This window comes from Marmota marmota, unplaced genomic scaffold, assembly GCF_001458135.2.
Source record: "Marmota marmota marmota unplaced genomic scaffold, marMar, whole genome shotgun sequence".
Classification (NCBI taxonomy): domain Eukaryota; kingdom Metazoa; phylum Chordata; class Mammalia; order Rodentia; family Sciuridae; genus Marmota; species Marmota marmota.
The window spans coordinates 2,357,637-2,380,471 of record NW_026000057.1 but is presented as its reverse complement, the minus strand read 5'-3'; the positions used below and the strand labels follow the sequence as shown (position 1 = coordinate 2,380,471).

The 22,835-nt window shown below is 41.7% G+C and overlaps 1 long non-coding RNA gene across 1 annotated transcript in view; it reads left to right on the top strand.

The window, feature by feature from the left end:
• Positions 1–17,891: 17,891 nt before the first annotated feature.
• LOC125619750 overlaps positions 17,892–22,835 on the top strand; it is a 37,676-nt gene continuing 32,732 nt past the window's right edge. Inside the window, exon 1 of the long non-coding RNA XR_007351329.1 lies at positions 17,892–17,904. This is a non-coding gene — a long non-coding RNA (uncharacterized LOC125619750). The remainder of the gene's footprint in view (positions 17,905–22,835) is intronic.

Sequence of the window (22,835 nt, the reverse complement as noted above, 5' to 3'; positions counted from 1 at the left end):
GGTCCGCGCTCACGGCCGCCGAGGAGGGCGGGGAGCGGCGGAGAAACGAGGCGCTGGGCGGCTCTGCTCCTGGGAGGAATCCCACTGTCCCGTCCCCTCGCGCTCCTCCCCGCGCCTCCCCCACCCCGGGGCGCGCGGCTGGTTCTGAACGGCGCGGCCCGGGGTCCCACTCCCGCCACCTCCCGGGCTCCGGGCCCCTCTTCCTCCCTTTCCCCCTCCCTTCCCCACGTTCGTGCCCGGCTCTGGTTTCTGCCCAGACTTTCTCTGAAACTCCACCGGAGCGCTTCCAGCCAAAACAACAAGGGCCGAGGGAGGAGGGGACGGACGGAGGGAGGGAGGGAGCGGCGAGGGAGGGCGCGGAGTCCCAGAGGCACTCTGGGATCTGTAGTCCGGGACGCGGGAGCAGGGTCCTCGGCCGCCCGCGGCCCCCGGCCGGCCCCGGAGCGCTCCCGGGAAGACTGCCGAGGCCTCGGGAGGACAGCCGGCAGGGCTCGGGAGCCGGGAGAAGCGAGGGACGTTGTCGCGTTCCGTCCGGGTTTGCCATCTTGGCTCTGCCCGGGTGTCAGTTCAGAGTTTGTTCTGGGCACCGGATCGGGAGTTTTGAGCGTTTTCTCCACTTGACAGCCTGAAAGGGGAAACGGCCGAGTGGGACACGGCGATCCCCACCACGCGAGACTGAAAGGCTACGACCAGGAGGACGAGGCATCGCGCCATGGCGACCAGCCTAGAGAGGACAGAGGGGGACACCAGGACGGCCGCGGGCTGGTCCCGGAGCAGTCCTGCCAGAGTGGTGGGAGCGCTTAGTGGGGTCGAAGGACTTGAGTGGGTCTGTGGGACACGTTAAGGTCTCGCACTCCCTTTGTTTGTTGCCTGTTTTTTTCCATTTGGCTTTGTATTTGCTTAAAATCTGCCCTGGAGATGTCGGATTGGAAAGGGAAGCTTTGCTAAGTGTCCTAGTTCTATTTGCCTACTCGTGTGTGTTTTATAATCATTATACCCGGTCCTGAATTTAACACAGCCTGTAATAGAAATATACTTACCAATTTAGTTGTAACAAAGACCCAAAACAAATTTTAGAATAATTTTTTTCAGATAAAAATACTAAGAATAAGAATACGAAGAGCTAAAGGAGCATTTCTGAAAAACAACCGTTTCCTTATTGACATAACATTCATATTCAGCAGTCTTCTACACTTAAAACCTTGTAGATTGTAGTAAGAGGTTAGAAGCTGGGTTGGTGACAAGACCTTAAGAAAGCTAGTGCTGGGTCGGTGAGGAACCCTAAATGCATCCATGCAGGTGGTGGCATGGGATAGCAAGCAGTGTTGACCGAACTACAGCTTGTCGTCATTAACGTGTTTCCTGAGAAATGGCTCAAGGTGAGAGAATAATGGGTGGGACTAAGGATGAGAGGGCAGTCTCATTCATTACTTCTGTAATAGGTCAAGGAAGCATTTGGCCACAGTCAGAGTTGAAAAAACAAAGAGAGAGAGAGAGAGAGAGAGAGAGAATATGAATGAATCAGGTTTCTTTTGTGGACTAATTAAAAGGAATAATTGTAAGCAGCAAAAGGATTAGTCTTAGGGAGCCCAAATGGAGACCCCCAAGTGATCTCCAAATAGGGAAGAAAGAAACTACTGATGGTGCAAGCTCCAGTCCCCAAGCTGAGACATTGACAAGAGGCCCCCATGATACTTCATCATTCAGTCACTCTTCATTGGATTAATATTCTATTAGTGTCATCACAGGGAACACCTCAAAAATATAATTTATTTAAGTAATCTAGTAAGTTATTATCAGAGAATAAGCTAGTATTGTAATGCTGTCTTCAGTTTTTCTACAAAAGCATCTTTAAGCTGGGCACAGTGGTGCATACCTGTGATCCCAGTGGCTCAGGAGGCTGAAGCAGGAGGATCTGGAGTTCAAAGCCAGCCTCTGCAACAGGCGAGGTGCTAAGCAACTCAGTGAGACCCTGTCTCTAAATAAAATACAAAATAGGGCTGGGGATGTGGCTCAGTGAGTGCCCCTGAGTTCAATCCCCCATACCAAAAAAATATATATATTTTATAGACAACACACCTGCAGAGGCCTGGTTCATTGGGGTTTAGAGACCGTCATCATTTGGGAGGTACACAGAGTATTACAGAGGCTGAGTTTCTTCCACATCTGAATTCATTTTCTCAGATCATCAGTTTAGTGGTCAAATTGTACTGTCTCTGAGCTTCGGTTTTCTAGTAGGTGGAATGGAAAATGATTTAATACCAATTTTGCAGAATTTTAATAAAAATTAGAAATGATAGAATTTTAAATACTGGGCACAATGTAGATGATGTTGAAGAACTCTGTGTTGTTGTTTTTTTTTTAAGTTTAAGGCTTTTTAGAACACAAGTGAGTGGAAATTTTGTGGCAGCTAATACACCAAAGAGATTCGTTTTTAAGTATATAAGCACATCATGTGTTACATATAACTCTTACATATTACATATAACTCTTCCAAAAGAAAATAAATCATCAAATTTGCATTCCATTTCTCCCACAGGCAGTATGTAAATACTTTGTAAGTCAAAGTATTAATAATTATCATTATTAAGACTAGTCCATTGTTGAGCAACTAACTCTTGGCTTTAGCAAATTTATTATACCTAGTCCTGAAATTAACATGATCCTGTAATAAAGCTACATTTCACAATATATTTGAAACAAAGCCTCAACACAAATTTTAGAAGATAATAGAAATAATCAGACAAAAGTGCTAAAAATATGAGGCCATAAATGACCGTTTCTGGAAAAAATAACCACAGGCATTTCCTTATTAACAGAACATTCACACTCAGGGGTTCCTCTGTGGTTGAAAATATTACAGACTATAGCAAGAAATTAGGCTCTGGGATGGTGACAAGACAAAGGTCCTTGACTACATCATGGACCACACCCACTCCCTCCACTCTTATCTAAAGTCCTTTTTAAATGGAAATTTGTAATATATCTTATATTAGTTTGCCTTTAAAATTTCCAGTATATTTTTTTCTTTATTTCAAATAAGGCATTTGGGGGCTGGGAATGTGGCTCAAGAGTAGCGTGCTTGCCTGGCATGCGTGAGTCCCAGGTTCGATCCTCAGCACCACATACAAAGATATTGTGTCCGCCGAGAGGTAAAAAAAATAAATATTAAAAAAAAACTCTCTCTCTCTCTCTTTAAAAAAAAGATTTAAAAAAAAATAAGGCATTTGGTTATCTCATTTCTATCTAAGAATCTTCATAAATAATTTTCCTATCTTCTACTGTATAGTTTTAGACTAGTATTTGTAGAGATCAGCAATGAGGTGAAGTTGAAGATAAGTGTGTCTGGTATGTATAGTATTTTTTGAAAAGAAATACATATTATTTTTTACATTATATGCCAATTTTAGATTATTATTTCACATTTTATATCTTTATGCATTAAATAGCATGCTGGGGGAAACTATTACACATAGAATATTAAATTTTATTCATACAACAAATAATTATGGAGTGTCTTGTATTTGCAAGTCCCTAAGGATCTGAGATACAATAGAGAGGAAAGCCAGACTTGTTCCTGCCCTCATCTGGAGAGGGAAAAAAAAAATCACACCTTTTCATAAATAATTAACCCCATAATGTCTATAATTTAGTTGATAAATGCTGTGGAAGAAAATATGAAGTCTTGTTTGGGCATGTAATAGAGGATCTACCCACTGAATGTAGGGATGGGTGTGATGGGAAAGATTCCCTTGAGGAAAAGACTTTAAAATGAAATCCTCAAGACAAGCAGAAGTTGGTCTGGCTTGGAGAAGCCAGACAAAAAAAGAAACTTCCAGATGTTCAGGTCCTTAGGCTGGATGGAGCTTCTAAAGAACTGATTGAAGATAGCCCCAAAGTGAGAAACTCGGCACTGGGTAAGATTATAGAGGAGGCATAAGGCAGATTGTGCAGATTCTTAGAGATATATTTGAGTTCGGACTTTTCCTTAAAGCAAATGACCATGACTGTATTATCTCCTGTGACCTTAAAAAATTGCCCCATTCATCTCCATTATCCCAGTTTTACCATGCATCTTCCAACTTGATTTTTCTGTTTTTTTCCTGTGCAATTGTTCTTTTTTCTCAACAGCTTATTCTAGTCTATCAACATCTCTGCTCTTCCATGATCTATCAGAACTCTTCTTTCTTCATTCCCACCCCTTCCCCCATTTCCAATAACACACTCCCATCTCACAGAGCCCTTCTAGATGAGTCCATCTCTGACTCCTGCACCCAAGCAGCCATGTGGAGCAAATCGCAGCCAGATGAGAGGCACCACTGTAGATTTATGCTCACGGACTTCACATAGATCCTCCACTGTCTGCAGGGGAAGATCTCAGTTTGCTGGGACCTGAAGTTTATACAGTTTGGGGGGGGGGTCCTTTTAAAGAAAAGGAATATGCAATTACAAATACAAAAATAAAATGAATAGGCATTTAGAATGAGGAAATAAATCACCAACAAATTCCTGAAGCCTTGGAGGGACAGGCGCCTTTCTTCTCAGATCTATAGGTGATGCCCAGAATCCTTCCATACATAGGCTTCCTGAGTATACCTTGGACTCTCTTGCCAGCGTGGACACTCCACCTTTCCCCTCTGTCTTCTCTACAGTCTTAGAGCCTGTGCAACAAGAAGTCCACCCTGAAGCTTCCACAGCTTCATGCATGTCTCTGCCACTTGGTGTCTCAGTCAGTTCAGGCTGCTATAACAAAATACATTAAACTGGGTAATTTATAGACAAAAGAAATGTACTGTTCACAGTTCTGGAGACTGGGAAATCCAAGATCAAGTCATCAGCAGATAAGTGTCTGTGGAGGGCCTGTTTCTTGTAGGTGGCTTACTGTGTCTTCACATGGCAGAAAGAATGAACAAGCTCCTTCAGGCTACTTTCAGAAGGACACTAATCCCAACATTCTTTCTCTTAATAGCAACATAAGAATGTTAGAGGGACACAGACATTCTGACCTTAGCACCTGGCAATCCCACTTTATATGAAAAATTCACTTGTCTACTCTCTGCAATAACTTATTTTCCTTTTTCCCCCTTTTAACCTACATGTATGTCAAATTCATTCTACTGTCTTTCCTATTCCTATCCACCCTCCTTTCCCTTTATTCCTCTTTGTGTAATCTACTAAACTTCTACTCCCCCCACCCCACCATTGTGGTTTAGCTTCCACACATCAATGAAAACACACACTTTCTTTCTCCTCTCCTCCTTGGTCTATACCAAGAATGCCTCATAGCAGCAGGCGAACCAAGCCATGAATCAGGACCCTGTGCTTCGTGGGGAAACCTCATTTGTTGTTCCCACTAATTCTGACCTTATAACCCTTCCATTCCTCACCTAGAGCATCAGCTGTGAGTTCTGTGGTCATATGTGTCTCATAAAAAGTACCAAGTTTGAGTTTGCTGTCCACCTTGATGAGTTTTCCTGCAGCCAGTGGCTGCAAGGAGACATTCAGCTTCATCTCACTGCAGTTGATCACCTTCGTGGCAACACGAAAAGACCACTTTGTGCCTTTCAATATAGCTACTGTAAACTGGATCTTATGGGAAATTGCTGATATTAGACAATTGCAGATTATTTAATTCTTCCCTAATATAGTGCTGTTCTTCTGAATAAACTATTGGATAATTAAAACGAAAGATGGTTGCATTGAATGTCGTGTAGACGATAGATCATAGTTCACTTCGGTTTTAATTTAAAACTGAGTTAAATTATCTAACACCTTTTAAACGTAGAAAATTCTTCTTCCAAAACAAAACAATGAGGAAAAACCTCTACATTTCATATTCCTTTTTGGCTATGGTCTTTCATAGCAAGGCTTCTATTAACGTTACAGTCTTGACCTTGACCTCCTTATTTTCTACTCCTTCCTTAACCTGCTTCATTCAGGCCACATCCCTATTGCTCCGATTCTGGTCAGGGTTGCCAGTGACGCCCACGTCAGTCAATCACACAGGAATGTTTCAGTCTTCATATTTCTCAATCGCTCTGTCAGAAATTTACCAATTTGCTTGCTCTCTGAGACATCACAGCGTTGAACCTTGCCACCTGCTTGCCCTCTCTTAGATTTCTTTGCAAGATCTTCTTTTACTGGCCCTGGAGTCTCCTCTCTTCTCATTCTGTACTTTCTCATTTGTGGTGACATCAGTTACTATTTATATACAGACACTGCACAAGTTTCCGTTCCTAAGCCAGTTCTCTTCTGAACGGCCAACCTGTAAATCCAACTGCTTTCTTTTTATCTCTGCTTAGTCCCCAAAATAAACAAAACCAGAATCAGAACCTCTTTCCCAGGCCTCACCAAATCTAGTGTCCTCCTGCAATGTTTTTCTCTCTCCCTAGCTCTGTGGAATCATCCTTTACATTTTCGTCTGTCGTCATCTATCATTAACCCACAACCAAACACAGGTGAGCTTACCTACGAAATGTTTTCCATTCCATCCATTCCTCTGCACTGCTATTTTTTTTCAAGCTAGTTTGTTTTGCGTCTTGTCATGTACTGAGTGTATCTATATCCTTTCCCCCTTAATAAATAAATTCTCCCCTTTTTAGCCAGAGTGATGCTTATAAAACACACTTCAATGGCTGTCCGTTGGTCATGAGAAAAAGACCAAAATCCTGACCATGAGCTGCCAATATGTGTATACCCCCTGCCCTGACAGATAACCAGCCTCCTCCAGCTCCACTGTCCCATCACCTCCCAAGCTTGGGCCTTCTAACCCTTGCACACAATGTTCTCCCTTCCCGCCAGACCTCTGTTCTTGCTGTTTCTGTGCTTGGAATGTTGCCATCTCTCTTGATTTTATTGAGACTGGTTTATTCCTGCCCATCCTTCTCTCCCACAGGAAAACTCTTCCCCATTCCACGGGTTGAGTCATAATCCCTACTGAACTACTGTCCTATGTGCTTCTTCTTCTGAATATGTACCATGGGCATCTTGCATCTCTTTGTGAGTTTATTTTATTGATACATACTTCTCTTTCTTGATGATGGACTCCAGGGAGAGAGAGGACAGTGTCAATTTTGTGTGTTTTGTTTGTATTCCTAATGCTTAGCAGAGTGCCTGGCATATGATAAGGACTCTACACATATCTTCTGTATAAGAGAATGAATAAATTTAGGGAAGGGGTTTGATCCAGTGATTAGTTGACCCAGCTGTAAATTTTATTTCTACCAATATAGTACTAGCTGAGAGGGTGCTGGAGTAGGAAATAGCTCAGAAAAACCAGACTCCAAAATGTGACAAAGTGTGCTTCCTATCATTACCTAAATGTAGGGTTGCTTTTCTTTAAAAAAATTTTTTCCACTTGTCTTGTGTTTATTTGATAATTTACCTAAACAAAAGTCATTCGATATCTTTTCATTAACAGATTATTCAAACCTAAACTTTTTAAGTAGAAATTTTCACCCATTTAAACATTTGCAAGGAAGCTGTGCTTACATTTAAAAATGAAATATTCTTGGAATAAGATTTATATGTAATGTGAAAATGATCTTTTGACATGGGACTAAAACACTGCTTGTTTTTAGAATATTTCAATTGCAGTTATCTGGAGGCATGATAAATTCAAACACATTATGGCATCACTACCTGTGTTACATACATTCATTTCTAACCTAATATGTAGCCAAGAAACTGACCTACATACGTATGGTCACTAAATTGATGACAAAGTTGACATTAAAGTACAGTAAGGAAATGACTTGTCAATAAGTGGTGGTGGGTCCAAAGGTTATTCGTATGGAATATGAGTCTTGACAGCTACTTCACAATACACACAAAAACAAACCAAATTCAGAATGATTGTAGATTTAAAAGTTAAAGTGAGCAGGGCGCAGTGGTGCATGCCTATAATGCTAGCAACTTGGGAGGCTGGGACAGGAGGATTGTGAGCTCAAAGCCAACCTCAGCAACTTGAGGAGATGCTTAGCAACTCATCGAGACCCTGTCTCTAAATAAAATAGAAAAAAGGGCTGGGGATGTGTGGTCCAGTTGTTGAGTGCCCCTGGGTTCAATCCCCGGTTACCCTCCCCACCAAAAAAAAGTCACAGTGAAAGAAAGGTTTGTAAGCAAAAACAGAGAAAAACTGTCTTCTTAAAGTAAACAGATGCAGAAATTGTAACCCTAAAATTAAAAAGTGATGTTTTGGGCAACATGAAAATTGAGAGAAACTTTTCAGTAAAAGCCATGTTTAACAGAGTCACAGAATGGTGGGAGATATTTTAATACATATAATTGTCGAAGAGCTTATAATTGGAATATATAAACTCCTCCTAGAAACAATAAGAAGGTGTAGGTAGCTTCCATTCAAGATGGAGCAGAAGAAACTAGTCTTACAGGCCTGATCAAAACAAACTTTTAAAGAAAGAGCCAAATATATGAAACAACTATTTTCATGACATTGGACATCAGGCAATGAAGGGCAGGAATACCAGGAGACAGAAAACAAGCAAGGAAAGCTCCAGGCTCTCCCAACTTACAGCCTGGAGAAGCTTTCTAGGCCATAGTAAGAGCTTGGAGTCTCTCTGAGCTGAGAAAGTGGAATTGGGGGTTTGGGAGGCTAACACCCTCAGAGATGGAAGACTAAATTACAGACAGGAAAGAGCTCCAGAGGGAGGACCCTGGAGGTTCCCACTCAAGTGGTCCCTGCAAGCCTTCAGCTGAATACTGATAAGCAATGCAAGCAAAGAAACTATCTGATGTTGGGGATTGAGGAACACCAGAAAGCATGAGAAGGGTCAAAATCACCAGGGATCACCTAAGTTGGAAATAGCTCCTCTTCTTCCCAGCCAGAGCAGAAAACACCATACTGTAAGGGACATTGCAAAGTTGTCTGAAAGATTTTGTCTCAGTCGTGGTGTAAAGTTATCCCTGTACTAAATGTTGCTGTGGTCTCACCTCGGAAAACTTAATAGCAAGACCTCATTGGTTCAAGCAACTTCCAAGTAACTGTGTCCCAGAACACAGCTCAATATATTTAAAGGAAAACAAAAATATCCAACAGCCAACAAGATAAAATTTGTGACATCTAACTTCCAATCACAAATTCCAAAGAAGCAGGTAAATGTGACCGGAAATGAGGATAAAAATGAATCAAATGAAGCCATTCCAGAAATGAAACAGATAATGAAATTATCAGACAACAACATTAGACAGTTGTTAAAACTGTATCCCAAGGCTGTATCCCATACCTAGCATGCACAAGGCCCTAGGTTTGATCTGCAGCACTGCAAAACAAACAGACCAAAACCCACTCTATCCCATATGTTCAGGAAGCCAGAGGAATGATTTCACATGTTAAGGAGGAACATGGACAATAATATAAAAACCTAAGTCAAACTTGTAGAGATGAAAAGTACAATGACTGACATAAAAAATAAAGTTCATGCAATTGGCAGTAGATTAGACAACACAGATTAGTTAATTTGAATTCAGAGCAATATAGAACAGAGAGAAAGACTGGGAAAAATGAACAGCACATTAATGAAAACATAACCACCACCAGCAGCCTAATGTATGTGTGATTGGAGTCTCCAAAGGGGAAGGGTACATTAAAAATATTTTAAGAAATAATGATACAAAAATTATCCAAGGGGCTGGGGATGTGGCTCAAGCGGTAGTGCGCTCGCCTGGCATGCGTGCGGCCCGGGTTCAATCCTCAGCACCACATACAAACCAAGATGTTGTGTCCGCCAAGAACTAAAATAAATAAATATTAAAAAAGATTCTCTCTAAAATAAAAAAAATTATCCAAATGTATTGACAACTGTAAGCCCATATATGTAAGAGACAACATTGCTAAGAGAAATTAAAGAAGACCTGAATAAGACACTGAGTATGTGAATTGAAAGACAATATCATTAAGCTGTCAATTTTCTCTCAGATCAATCTATAAATCCAATACTTTCCCAATCAATACCCTAACATCCCAGCCAGAAACCATTTTTTTTTCCTTTAAAATTGACAAGTTGATTCTAAAATTCATGTGGAAATGTGTAATAGTCAGCTTTTCATTGCTGTGATGAGCTGTGGCCAAAATACCTGACAAGCACAACTTACAGAAGAAAATTTTATTTTGGTTCACAGTTTCAAAGGTATAGTCAATGGTGAGCCCACTTCATTGTTCTGGGCCCAAGATGAAGAGGAACATGATGGAAGAAGGGCAGGAATGCTTCTCATTTCATGGCAATCAAGCAGGAGAGGAGGGCAGACAGGTTACCCTGGAGACAGAGACTGAGACTGAGAACCGGTAGAGGGGAAATGACCCCCAGGAAGAACAAGCATTCCAGGTCATGCCCCCAGTGACCCAACTCCTCTAGTCACACCCCACTTGTCTACAGTTACCACCCAGTTAGTCCATTAAAACCAGACTGGACTGATTAGGTTACAGCTCTCATGATCTAATTGTTTGACCCCTCAGTATTTCTACATTGACACAGGAGCTTTTAGGGGACACCATATAACTAAATCATAACACCTACCATATGACCTAGACTTTAAAGTCCCAAATATTTACCCAAGGTATGCCCATACAACGTCTTATTCATGGCAGCTTTATTTCAAGTAGACTCAAACTGGAAACAACCTAAATGTCTGTCAATAGGTTAAAAGATAATATGTGGCATAGCCATATAATGGGATGCTGAAGAATGATAAAAAGAAAGAGCTAGTGATCCATGAAATGACATAGAATGAATCTCCAAATTATTTCTGTTTAATGAAAGAAATTGGAGAAAAATAAAGACATTCCTTGTGATTCTGTTCATATAAAATTCTAGAAAATATAAGCTAATCTATGACATGGTTGCACATGTTTGCCTGGGAAGAAGGAATGTATGTGCAATATCTTGATTATGGTGGTTGTGGTTTGGATCTGGAGTGTTCTGCAAAAACTCATATATTGAGAGCATGATCCCTTTTATCCTCGAGTTCAGGATCCCCAAAAGATCACCAGAGACCAAGATTGATATAAGCAGCAAAGAGGCGTTTATTGCGAGCTAGCTCGGTCCTCTGCACACACCAGCAACTGGTGATGCTGAGAGGCCCCGAGCCCAGGGTTTGCAGCAGTTTTATACACTCTTTGGGGAAGGCAGGGACTTCACATACATCATAGCATCTCTTAGCAAATCATCACACACCATGGGAAAATCATAAAACAACTCTTAACATTGATTAGCACATTCACTGGCGGGAACAAGTTGGGTAAGGGTGATTGGTTAGTACAAGAGGGGCATTCTTTGAACTGATTGGTTTAAGCCACAAGGGGAGTACTTGCCTGGTTTCCCAACATGTTATCAACCACCATAAACTACTGCGAGGGTCATCTGGCATCCCAGGTATTTCCCTGTCTCATGTTGATTGGTGGTTGCTAGGGGATTGCTATGGGTCCTCACCTAGCCTGACCTGGTGCAGCAGATCTCTCCTGTTATTTGTAGATAAACAACTCAGCAGGGTGGTTATGTGCTTAGGAATGCTCTGTGGGTCTTTCCGAGGACAAGGGTCACGCCCCCTTCCTTGGACAGGCTTTGCTCTGAAGTAGAGGCTGGTTTCTCAATTCCCAGTGCAGCAAGCTTCAGAAGTGGGCTTTTTAGGGAATGATTGGATCATGAGGGGTCTGACTTTTTGGTGGATTGATCCATTTGAACAATGAGTTAATCCATTCATAGCCACATGGACTACAAGGAGGTGAGACCTAGTTGGAGGAAGTAGGTCACTGGGGTTTGTCCTGTTTCAGTAAACCCAGTGGATTCCTCTCTCCCTCTGCTTCCTGGCTATTAGGAGTGGGCAGCTTTCCTCGGCCACACCCTTTCACCATGATGTTTCTGCTTTGGAGCCCGCTGACATGGTCTGAACCTCCAAAACCGGGAGCCAAAATAAACCTTTCCTTTCTGAATCATTCCTGTCAAGCATTTTGGTCACAGTAATGAAAATCTGACTAACACAGTGGTAATAATTTCATGGTGCCTATATTTACCAAGTCATACACTTTAAATTTATGTACTTTGTTGTATGTCAATTAGACCTCAATTAAGTTGCTTTTTAAAAAATTAAAAGACAGTCAACCCAGTAGGGAAAAAAGGGCAAAAGACTTAAATGTAACTTTTAGGCAAAGCTGATCTATGGAAGTCAGGAGACAGGTTACCCTGGGAGTGTGTGGGTTTGGGGGTAGGGAGGGAGAGGGCGCAGCATCTAGTCGTGATGATGTTGATAACTTGATCTGGATGCTGGTTACATGGCTGTGTTTACTTTTGGAAATTCGACCAGCTGAACACTCGTTGTTTGTACACATTTCTGTATAAATGTGAAACTTTAATTTTAAGACTTATTTATAATAAGAAATCAATCATGTCTACATCTGCAATCATGGTATAGAATCCTGCAACATGTTGTCGGCACTGTTTCAGCCTAAAGTCTCTGCCATTCCTATTCTGGGAGATGAATCCTCTTACTGTGCTTTTCCAGGTGGTACAAAAATTTTCTCAGAAGTTTCTCAGAAAGCTGTTTATTATTTTTATAAGTGAGGGATGTGCCTTTTTTAGCTTCAAAGAAATCAGCAACCTCTTCCAGACAGGAAATTGCTTGGGAAATGCAATTAGATTGTTCAGAATGTTAATGCAGTAAGATTCCAGTGAGGCGGTGCCTTGGCAAGCTAGCCAATTTGCTGGCTCCGTCCATGTGAGTCTGCCTCCCTTCCCAAGCCCACCAGAATCTTTGGTCATGGTTTCACTCTCTAACACTATTGCCTCGGGTGGCAGCTGATGGTACCATTTGAACTATGGAAAAGAATTGATCAACTGGGCCAAACCCATCAGATTTGTTCTTGAAGAATTTGGAATCAGAACAGACACTCTAGCTGGTGAGGGGCCCTGGAGCTGGGAGGAGTTGTGGATCTTCAGGAAGTAGCAATGAAGGAAAGTGAGGAAATCCCATGTCTCAAAGGACCACATGGAAGTTCATGGCCTTAAAGCCCATGAGGTTTCACATGTTAAACAAAACCACCCCTTTTTGGTTCAATGTAACTGGAGAGTGGTTGCTATTCTTTGTACCCCAATTTTCCTGTCTACCTCATTTGGCAAGGAATAAATCAAAGTAGAACTGAGTACAGAGGCTCATTCAAGCCTGTAGTGCCTGCTGCTTGGGAGACTGAGGTGGGAGCATCCCTTGAGCTCAGGAGTTCAAGGCCAGCCTGGGCAACATGAGACCTCATCTCAAAATAAATGGAAATAAGTAAAAAATCTGGGTTATGGTAGCAGAAGGAAAGAGTCCTGACATTGTAGGGTCTTAAGTTTGTAATGTAACTTTGAAGATAGCCAATCCAAAGTTCTCCCTCATTTCAGGAATTTCTTGGCTGTGAAAGCACCTTCTTCTCTGCATGACCATTTCAAGTCTTCTTTTCCACCCTCCTTCCTTCCCTTTATTCCTCCTTGTCACTCTGCCTGTCTCCTTCTCTCCATCCAATGTCCATTGATTATTTATCATTAGCCAGGCACTATTCTGAGTGCTTGGCACTAAGCAAATCAGACAAAATTAGGAAGACAAATCCTCTGCCTTCAAGGAGCTTCCTTCCCAAGGAGGAGAAACATAGTAAACAAGAACATAAGAAAGTTATTTACATCAGTAAGTTAGGAGGTGAGAAATCCTATGGGAAAAAGAAAGCCTTGGTGTTCAGAGTAGAGAGTAACAGTGGTGATGGGAAAGGGGATTTCAATTCAGAACAGGGTGGGCCTCAGTGACAGAGAGCCACGGGAGGTGATGGAATATAAGGAATGTAAGGAACCAGAATGAGCTGGGAGGAGAGTTATGGGAGATGAGATTGGAGGTCTAATAGGAACCAGGTCATGGAGCCTTTTAGGCAGATGCAAGGGCTTTGGCTATTTCTGTAAGTGACCTGAGGAGCTTTTGCAAGGTTCTGAGCAGAGAAGCACACTCTGACTTGAGGACAGAGACGCAGGGACCACGTGCTCATTCTAAAGGCAGCCAGTACCATGGATTCAAAAATCTTGTTAGTGTTCTGAACTCTGAAGCACTTGAACATTTAATTGCTTTTAAAAATATGTTTTATCTGATTATAAAAGTGACCATATATGTTCCTCATAGGATAATTACAAAACACACACACAAAAAGGAAGAGTCATTGGATATGCTACCTCCAGAGAGTGAGAAACCAGCCTCTACCTCAGAGCAAAGCCTGTCCAAGGAAGCCGGTGTGACCCTTGTCCTTGGAAAGACCCGCAGAGTACTCCTAGGCACATTCCCACCCTGCTGAGTTGTTTATCTACAAATAACAGGAGAGATCTGCTGCACCAGGTCAGGCTAGGTGAGGACCCATAGCAACCCCCTAGCAACCACCAATCAGCATGAGACAGGGAAATATCTGGGATGCCAGATGACCCTCCCAGTAGTTTATGGTGGTTGATAACATGTTGGGAAACCAGGTAGTTCAGCACTACTCCCCTTGTGGCTTAAACCATTCAGTTCAAATGAATCCCCCTCTTGTACTAACCAATCACCCTTACCCAACTTGTTCCTGCCAGTGACTGTGCTAATCATGTTTTTATGATTTTCCCACGATGTGTGATGATTTGCTAAGAGATGCTATGATGTATGTGAAGTCCCTGCCTTCCCCAAAGAGTGTATAAAACTGCTGCAAACCCTGGGCTCAGGGCCCCTCAGCATCACCAGTTGTTGTGTGCGCACAGAGGACCAAGCTAGCTCACAATAAACGCCTCTTTGCTGCTTACATCAATCTTGGTCTATGGTGGTCTTTTGGGGGTCCCAAATTCAAGCATAACAAGAGAACTATATTTTCATTTTTACATAAAATTCTAATCTTCATACTATGCATGCATTTCCAATTTTGAATCCCTTTCTTCAATAATTCTTCAACTATTTGATGGCAGATGATTGTATTTTCTCCTGTAAGCATGTCATCAAGGTTTCTTATCTTGGGGTCCATGGGTACATTCTAAGGTTCCAGGAACCTCTTGAAAGTATAAACAAAATTGCATGTGTGTTTGTATATAGGAAAACAAAAGTTTCTTCAACTTTCCAAAGGGGTCTTTTTAATTCAAGAAGATTAAAAAACTAGTATAAGAAGATTTGGGCTATTTGCCTATCACCGAATGATCTCATTAATCATGAGGTGAATTCAAGGAGCCATGTTTGTCTAGGATACTCCAGCCACTTGGCCACAGTTGATGGACATAGTGTAGTTACTCCACCCATGCTACACCAAGCAGAATCCAGAATTCTGAATTCCTATTTGGAATTCAGAGCTGGGACAGAGGGAAATCCAGCTTCTGTCAAGTGGACTAGAGTCTAAAGAAAGCTGTCTCACACAACAAGAATGAAGCAGAGAGGCAGTGCTGCCAGTTTTCCCAGTGACATTCCATTTCCTGGCTCTAGCCTTACTCTGCTCACTAAGCTGTATTCCTAACCTTGGATTCTACCAATGTTCCTGTTTCCAGGGGTGATATTCAAAATATTTAAAGCCAGCACTCTATGGGAACCAAAGAATCAGAGTAGATGCCAGAGATAAACAACTAGTTCAATCATACCTATGCATCTCATCTCACTGTCCTCCCTGTCTTTACCATTAGGATTCACACCTCACTTCTGATTGCCTACCCCAAGTTATCTGTTGAACCCAGAGTGGTTTAATTGATATTTTGAGTCACTGTTCTAGTTAAACAGCTATCCCAGCAATTCCTTGTGCCATGGAGAACCCAGAGCCTCTCCATCTTGTGTTTCCCTTGAGTGGTCTGTGGCTCTTAATGACCAATTTATAGGATGGAGGTTAACGCCTGGTCATCAGCTGCTGCCTGACCAGTTGAGAGTTCCTATGCAGGCCGGGACTATTGCCTTGTGTGATTTTGACACAGTCCTATAAATGTGGCCTACAAGAGGATTAGCTTTTAGAGCAACTAGGTCACATCATCCTGACCTTATGATCAACAAAAACACCCAGGTCTTTTCACATAAAGTAGTTGAGCCATTTTTTCCATTATCTGTATTTATGAGATGATGTTTGGAACCCAAACTCAGGGCTTGTTAAATTTCATTCTGTTGTTCTTGAATCAGCCTTCCACGCTCTCAGAAACTATCAGAGTCTCCATCCTATTAGCCATCTCTTCTAGTTTTGATTCATCCACATCTTTGAAACTTTCCTCTAATGCACCCTGGCAAGAGTAGGCTTGTTTGAAACCCAGTCTAGGGTTATGCTTAGTCAGTTACTAGAGTTCCAGTTGGGTAGCAGATCTTGCCCAATATCTGGAAAGTTCAGTTGTGGTCAGACAGCTGAGTTGCCAACAGGTATTCTTGTGAGAGGCACAGAGAGGAGTTCTAGGAGGTGTCAAAAATCTGTAGACAGGAGCAAAGATAAATTGTAAAGCAAATGGAATAACTCCAGTGGTAAGGATAGGGAATCCGTTCATACTGACAGAAGACTCAGTCTAGAGCTGCTCTTCTACTTGACCTAATTGACCTGATCTCTACAGGGAAAACCCTTTCCCAAAGCATGAGTTCACCCTCCTGTTGGCCTTTCTCCAAATGGTTTTGTGTAAAGACAGATCATGACCACACCAAAGACAAAACCACCCACGTCTTGGACCTGGATATTGTTAGACCTCTAGTCAACAAAGAGACAAGGTCAGGAGGTGTGAGAGAAGGTGGGACACCAAATCTACATAGTAATGAGAATCCAAGGTGTGGAAGGAGAATGCATAAGTGCCTGAAAAGGATCCTGACAGTGTTTTCCTGCAGTGGGGACCACCTGTGTGCTAGTTCTTTCATCCTGACTTCCAAACCCTCTGGTTTAAAAGTGTAGTTTCCTGAACCCAATATCTATGTTCATTATAAAAGTTATTTTGCACAAAATATAGATAAGTTGTTTAGTCACATGTTTTACTGTAGGTTTCTCCCTCCCTCCCTCCCTTTCTTCCTCCTTTATTTCTTTTTCTTTCTTTCTTTTAATGTAATGTTAAGATCAGGGATTTTCTCAAGGAAAAATCTTGATGTATTTATCTAGAAATAATTTTACATCTTTGAGTTCCTGAATAAGTAATGAATAATTTTCAGATTGCTGATTGCATGACAAAACATTGAAGCTGGCAATGAGCAGAGAATAAAACAAAAACCATAGTTATTATATTATAATTGTGAGCTACTTTGGGGTCAGTAAAAAGGAAGTTTACATACTTAAAATTTGTATACTAATGTGATTTCCAAAAATGGTACTACTTTTTAGTCAAGGTTTTACTATCCTATTATTTCATACCTTAAGTTGTAAGGGTAAAAGAAATTGAAGTTAAAGCATAAAAGTTAAAGGGTAAAAGACCGGGTGTTGTAAAGTTTCTAAGCTGCAAGGTCTGAGTTAAAATGTAAAGGATTAGGTATTGTTAGGTTTCTATGCTACCTGCAAAACCTGAAATTTCTGTAGCTGTTGAGACAATGCTTGGAACTGCCCAGTAAATATTTCCCCTGACTATTTGGTTGTTTAATAAGGGCTCTGTGTGGTCACACGTAGGCATTGCAGGGCCTGGACCAATCAGTTTAAATGTAACCCCCTCCTTAGGAATGACCTATCACTCCAGCCTGACCTGTTCCCGCCAATGAATGAACTAATCATGTTTAGGAGTTGTTGTTCAATTTTCCCGCGCCTCATGATGATTTGTTCTGATGTATACAAGGCCCTCCGCCCTCCCCAAGAAGTGTACTTAAGCAGTGCTCAGCCCCTGCTCGGGGCTCTGGGCTGCTTTCCCTTCTTGAGTGGGCACGGAGCCCCAGCATGCTGGTTCAATAAATCCCCCTTCTGCCAGTTGCATGAGTGGTCACTTGGTGGTCTCTTTCTCCGACGTTTCGTGGGACCCTTACAAAGTTTTTTTATGCAATAATTGCAAATATTTGCTGTTTGGTAGTGGAGTGTAAAACTGTCATAAGCTGTCTATAGTTTCTTGGGATTTCTTTAAAATTATGCTAAGGTCATTTAAACAAGCACTAATTTCTAACTAAGTTATTTCTTTTTCTTTTAGTTTTTCTTTTAACCCCACGCTTAGACACTTACATAAAAAAAAGTTCAGTAATTTGTTGGACCCTCACACAATACTAACAGCATAGAGAGAGAAAATTCAGGAAAAGGACTTGGTTCGCTTCTTTTGGTCTCTGCAAGAAAAATAGGAATTCTGAATCCTGCTTGGGATGCCTTGCATCTACAAAGAGCTGCTGTCCATGAAGAAGACACATTTATGATGATGTGAGGTGTGGCACCAGACACCCATTCACCATTTCTGTCTCACAGAGAAACAAGGGGCCTTCTCAGTGTTCACACTTCCTTTTTACTCTACAATGAGATGAAATCATTTTCCCCTGAGTTCCTAGATTCAGTGAGCAGTAACTTAGACTTCGGGAGGTGATTGGGTTGACTCAGAGGAATACATTTCTCTTAGAGACTTCAGTTTAAAATCTAGAATTTCTTTCTAGGAAACATGATTTAGTCAGTTATTCATTTACCTTTCTTATAAAAGACACCATTCTAGGAACCTTGTAAGATACCAAGGGGGAATTTCATAGAATCTCAGTCTAGTAGGATAAACCTCCTAAGATTGTCTAAGTTCTAGGGAATATAAATAGCACCCATAGGTTGGAAAAGGGCCCATCTGTTGCTTGAATGCTTTGTTCCAGTTGTTGCATATAGATTGCTACCCAAATGTCCTTCCTTCCTAAAATGTCTTCGGGGCCCCTACAAATCTCTTGGACACTCCCATATTATGCCTGGAAATCCCAGGAATTATTCTGCTGTTTTCTGGCCAAGCTCAGGTTTAGAACGTTTGTGTTGTTCAAGTCCTTATTTGCTCAGATACACCCTGTAGACAAGATCTCGGGACCTGAATGTCTCCCAGGAGCTCTGTATGCAGCTGCTTGCTCCTTTCCATCCCCACATCCCCCAAAACTCTACACTGAAAAAGGTGGAGAAACACTCTGGGCTCCACCGATGTCTCCTGGCTGAGCTCCTCTTCTTTATTCCTCTCTCCATTTAGTCTCGGAGAATTTTTTGTTAGTTTCTTTCTCTCTTTGATCTAATTTTTTTAAATGTAGAAATTCAGGTTTCTAAAACACAAGCATAGAATTTTTTTTTCCTACTTCCTTCTCTGGGCCAGAGCTCAGGTCTGACTCTATGCTTAAATGAGACAGGGAAAGGAAAGAAGCATGGAAGCCCAGGGAGAAAATGGTGCCTAATATTTGACAAATAAATTTTTCTACAACTGTAGCATAAGAAGACCATGAACACTAAATTCAATATTGCTGGTACAGCTTTTAGAGGTTTGCAAAGTATTCAGAAAAGAGAAATTAATTTTGCTGTAGAGACACAGTAGGTTCCATGGAGAAGGTTGAATCTGACCTGGATTTTGATGGGTGGTTATGTTTGGGTCAGATAAGAAGGCAGAATTTTATGTTCTCTCTCTCTCTCTCTCTCTCTCTCTCTATATATATATATATATATATATATATATGGAGAGAATAATATCCTCAAGGCTAAGGTATAGAAAGGTAAAACTAGAGACCATTGACAAGGAAGGCCAGAAAGATTTTGGAGAGCCTTGAATTCCAGATAAGGAGATTGGTCATTAACAGGTAGAATAATATTTTCTAACACAGGTTGCATTAATATAAAGAGATATATACATACATACTCCCATGGTCAAATTAATTTTAAAAATTTATGAATTCTTACCAATGTTTTTTAAGAGATAGGATATTCAGAACTTTTTTTTGGACATGAGGACTTCAGCAGTGAGAGCTGCAGCTATTATTCTTGGACAAGAGATCAACCCAAACCAATGGGCTTCCTGTAGATTCTTTTTTTTAAACAAGGCATTTCCAGTCGTGAATGCTATGAGAGAAGTTCAAGGGGATGTGTGGAAGTCTGTACTCAGGGGACACAATCTGGTCTTCACTTAAGTTTAGGGGAAAGGGAATTTTCAACTGAGACCTGAAGGATATGTTGGACTTGGCCAGGTAAAGAGGTGGAAGAAGACAGTGCCAAGCAGGGTGAATGGCATATGCTGTCAAACGACGAAATTACAACAAAATAAGTTTAAAAATCTTAATTAGTTTTTATTTGCAATTTTAGAGTCAGACAACACCACAGTTCATAAAACAGAAAGAAAGTTCCAGTGAGCCAAGCAGAGGAGGTTGGTTTTATAGAAAGAAAAGGATTGAGGAAGAAAGGAACACAGAATAAAAAGTAGATTGGATGTTTCAAAGTTATTTTCGTTTCTTGTAAAGGTTAAAGCAGAGGGTAATTCCTGATCATGCCAGCTAAAACTGGCCTGTTGGATGATTTGGCTATGTGTTAGGTTTTTGTTGTTGTGACCAAAATACTGGACAAGAACAGCTGAGAGGAGGAAAGATTTATTTTGGCTCAGGGTTCCAGCGTCTTCAGTCCCTGGTTAGCTGATTCCAAGGCAGAGAAATCATAGCAGAAGGGCCTGGTGGAGGAAAGCCACTCAGCTGAAGTCCACCAGGAGGCAAAGAGGGCAGAGAGGAAGAGGCCAGGGACAAGATACCGTACCCAAGGGTGTTCCCCCAGTGACTTACTTTCTACAGTCATGCCCCACCTGCCTACAGTTTCCACTCCACCCTCACCCCCCAGTAGCCCATTCAGTTATCAATGGATTAATGTGCTGATGAGATCAGAGCCTTCATGATACCATCATTTCCCAAAAATCCCACTTCTGAACATGGCTACACTGGGGACAAAGCCTTCAACACATGAGTTTTGGGGGAACATTCCAGATAACAAACCATAACACCTATTATCTCTTTCTCCTAGTTTTGACTCGGTAATGTGGAACTTCAGCATGACTGGCTTCATTTTGGTTTGGTCTGTGGGGCCTAGTGCAGGAACTTACTCCAAACCAATGGCCTCCTATAAATTTTATCTAACAATAAAAAGGCAAGGAGAGATGGTGCAGAATATGTGAAGAAATTGAAGAGTTTTTGTGTGACTGAAGTGTATCATCAAGAATTTTAGACTAGAGGAACAATCTAGGTCTTAGCCAAATTTGTTGACCTTCTTGGGCCCCCAGTTCCTTCCTCTCCCAGTGGCTCAGACTCATGTTTTCTTCAGACCCCCCAGCAGAAGGGAAGGGAGCTGGTCAATGGCAGGTTAGCAAGTCACTTCTCTGATCCTCAGTTTACTCATCTATATGCTAAAGGTTAAGAATATCTTACTTTTGTTAGGATAGAGTGATATAAAGAATAAAAAAAGTCAAAGCAGGGCATGGTAGTGACACAGTCGTGTTCAAATACTGTCTCTAAAATGAAAACTTAGTGCAGAACAAATTGGTTAATCAACAGCCCTGGCTCCTTGGTGCTGCAAGGTCTGACAAGATAACTATTCCATGACCCTCACCTGATCTCAGCCCTATAAACTATTTCTTTTTCAACAGGAGGAAGAGAGATGAACTCAGAGGGTAAAGACCAGGGGGCAAGGGTATGTTTGTTCAAAAGGGCCTAACTGCTAAGACATCTTAAGCAAAACTCTGCACAAATAATGCTGACCAGACTATGACCTAAGATAAGGATAAGAAACAGAACTTGGAATTGTCACACAAGACCCTGAGTCCCTGGAAAAACAAGATCCAGGGCTTTGCTTAGGTGGTTTTTGGGGAGGAACATGTGCAGATGGGAAAATGAATTGTGTAAGGTAAACAACAACTGTCAATCAAATGAAGCAGGTGGGTCTGGGAGGTAGAGACTGTGGAATGTTCCACTTACTCCCAAATAAAGCTGAGCTCACAAAGAGAGTAGGAGATCCTCTCTAACATGACCCCCTTCTCCAATCTGAGACTGTACTTTCTCTTTTCTAATTAAAGTTTAGTTTCATGCTACTTAAATTCATGTGATTCCTTCTGGATTCTTCTCAGTGAAGACATAAGAACCCAGGATAGGATGGCTTCCCCCGGGAATACCCTTTGGTTATGCAGTTACTGCTCTTGGTAGCCCTGAGTAGTAAAGTCAGGGGAAACTGGTGTTATGATTTGGAACTCAAATGTCCCCCAAAGGCATAAATGCTAAAGTCTTGGTCACCAGCTCATGGCAATATTGGGAGGTTGTGGAACTTTGAGGAGGTGGGACTTAGTGGGAGGAGGTTAGGTCACTGGGGATGTACTCCTTGAGGAGATATTGGAATCTGGCTCCTTCCCCTCTTTCTTTTTGCTTCCTGGCTGCCATGAGGCGGGCAGCTTTGCTCCACCACATGCTCCCACCGTGATGTACTGCTTTGCCACAGGCCCCAAGCAATGGTGCTAAATGACCATGAACTAAAATCTCTGAGACTGTGAGCCAAAATAAGTCTTTTCTCCTTCTTCTTTTATTTTTTAAGTTGATTATCTCAAGTATTTTATACCACCATCAAAAAGCTGACTAATATACCGGCATGAGCAGATTTGTTGGTGCCCTATAAACAAGGGGCATGGCTGTGAGTCCAGGATGGGACAGCGTATGTATTAGTTTCCTAGGGCTGCTATAAAAGTACCAGAAACCAGGTGGCTTAGAATAGTGGAAACATCTTGTACCACAGTTTTGGGGGCTAAAAGTCTGAGGTGTCCCGGTATTAGCAGAGCCATTCTCTCTCTGAAGACTCTGGGGGAAGGGTCTCTCTTTGCTGGTGGCCTCAGGCATCCTTTTCTTTATAGATGGTCATTTCTCCTCATGTATCTTCACTTTATCTTCCCTCCATGTGTCTGTCTCTGTCTAAATTTCCCTTTTTATGAGGACATCAG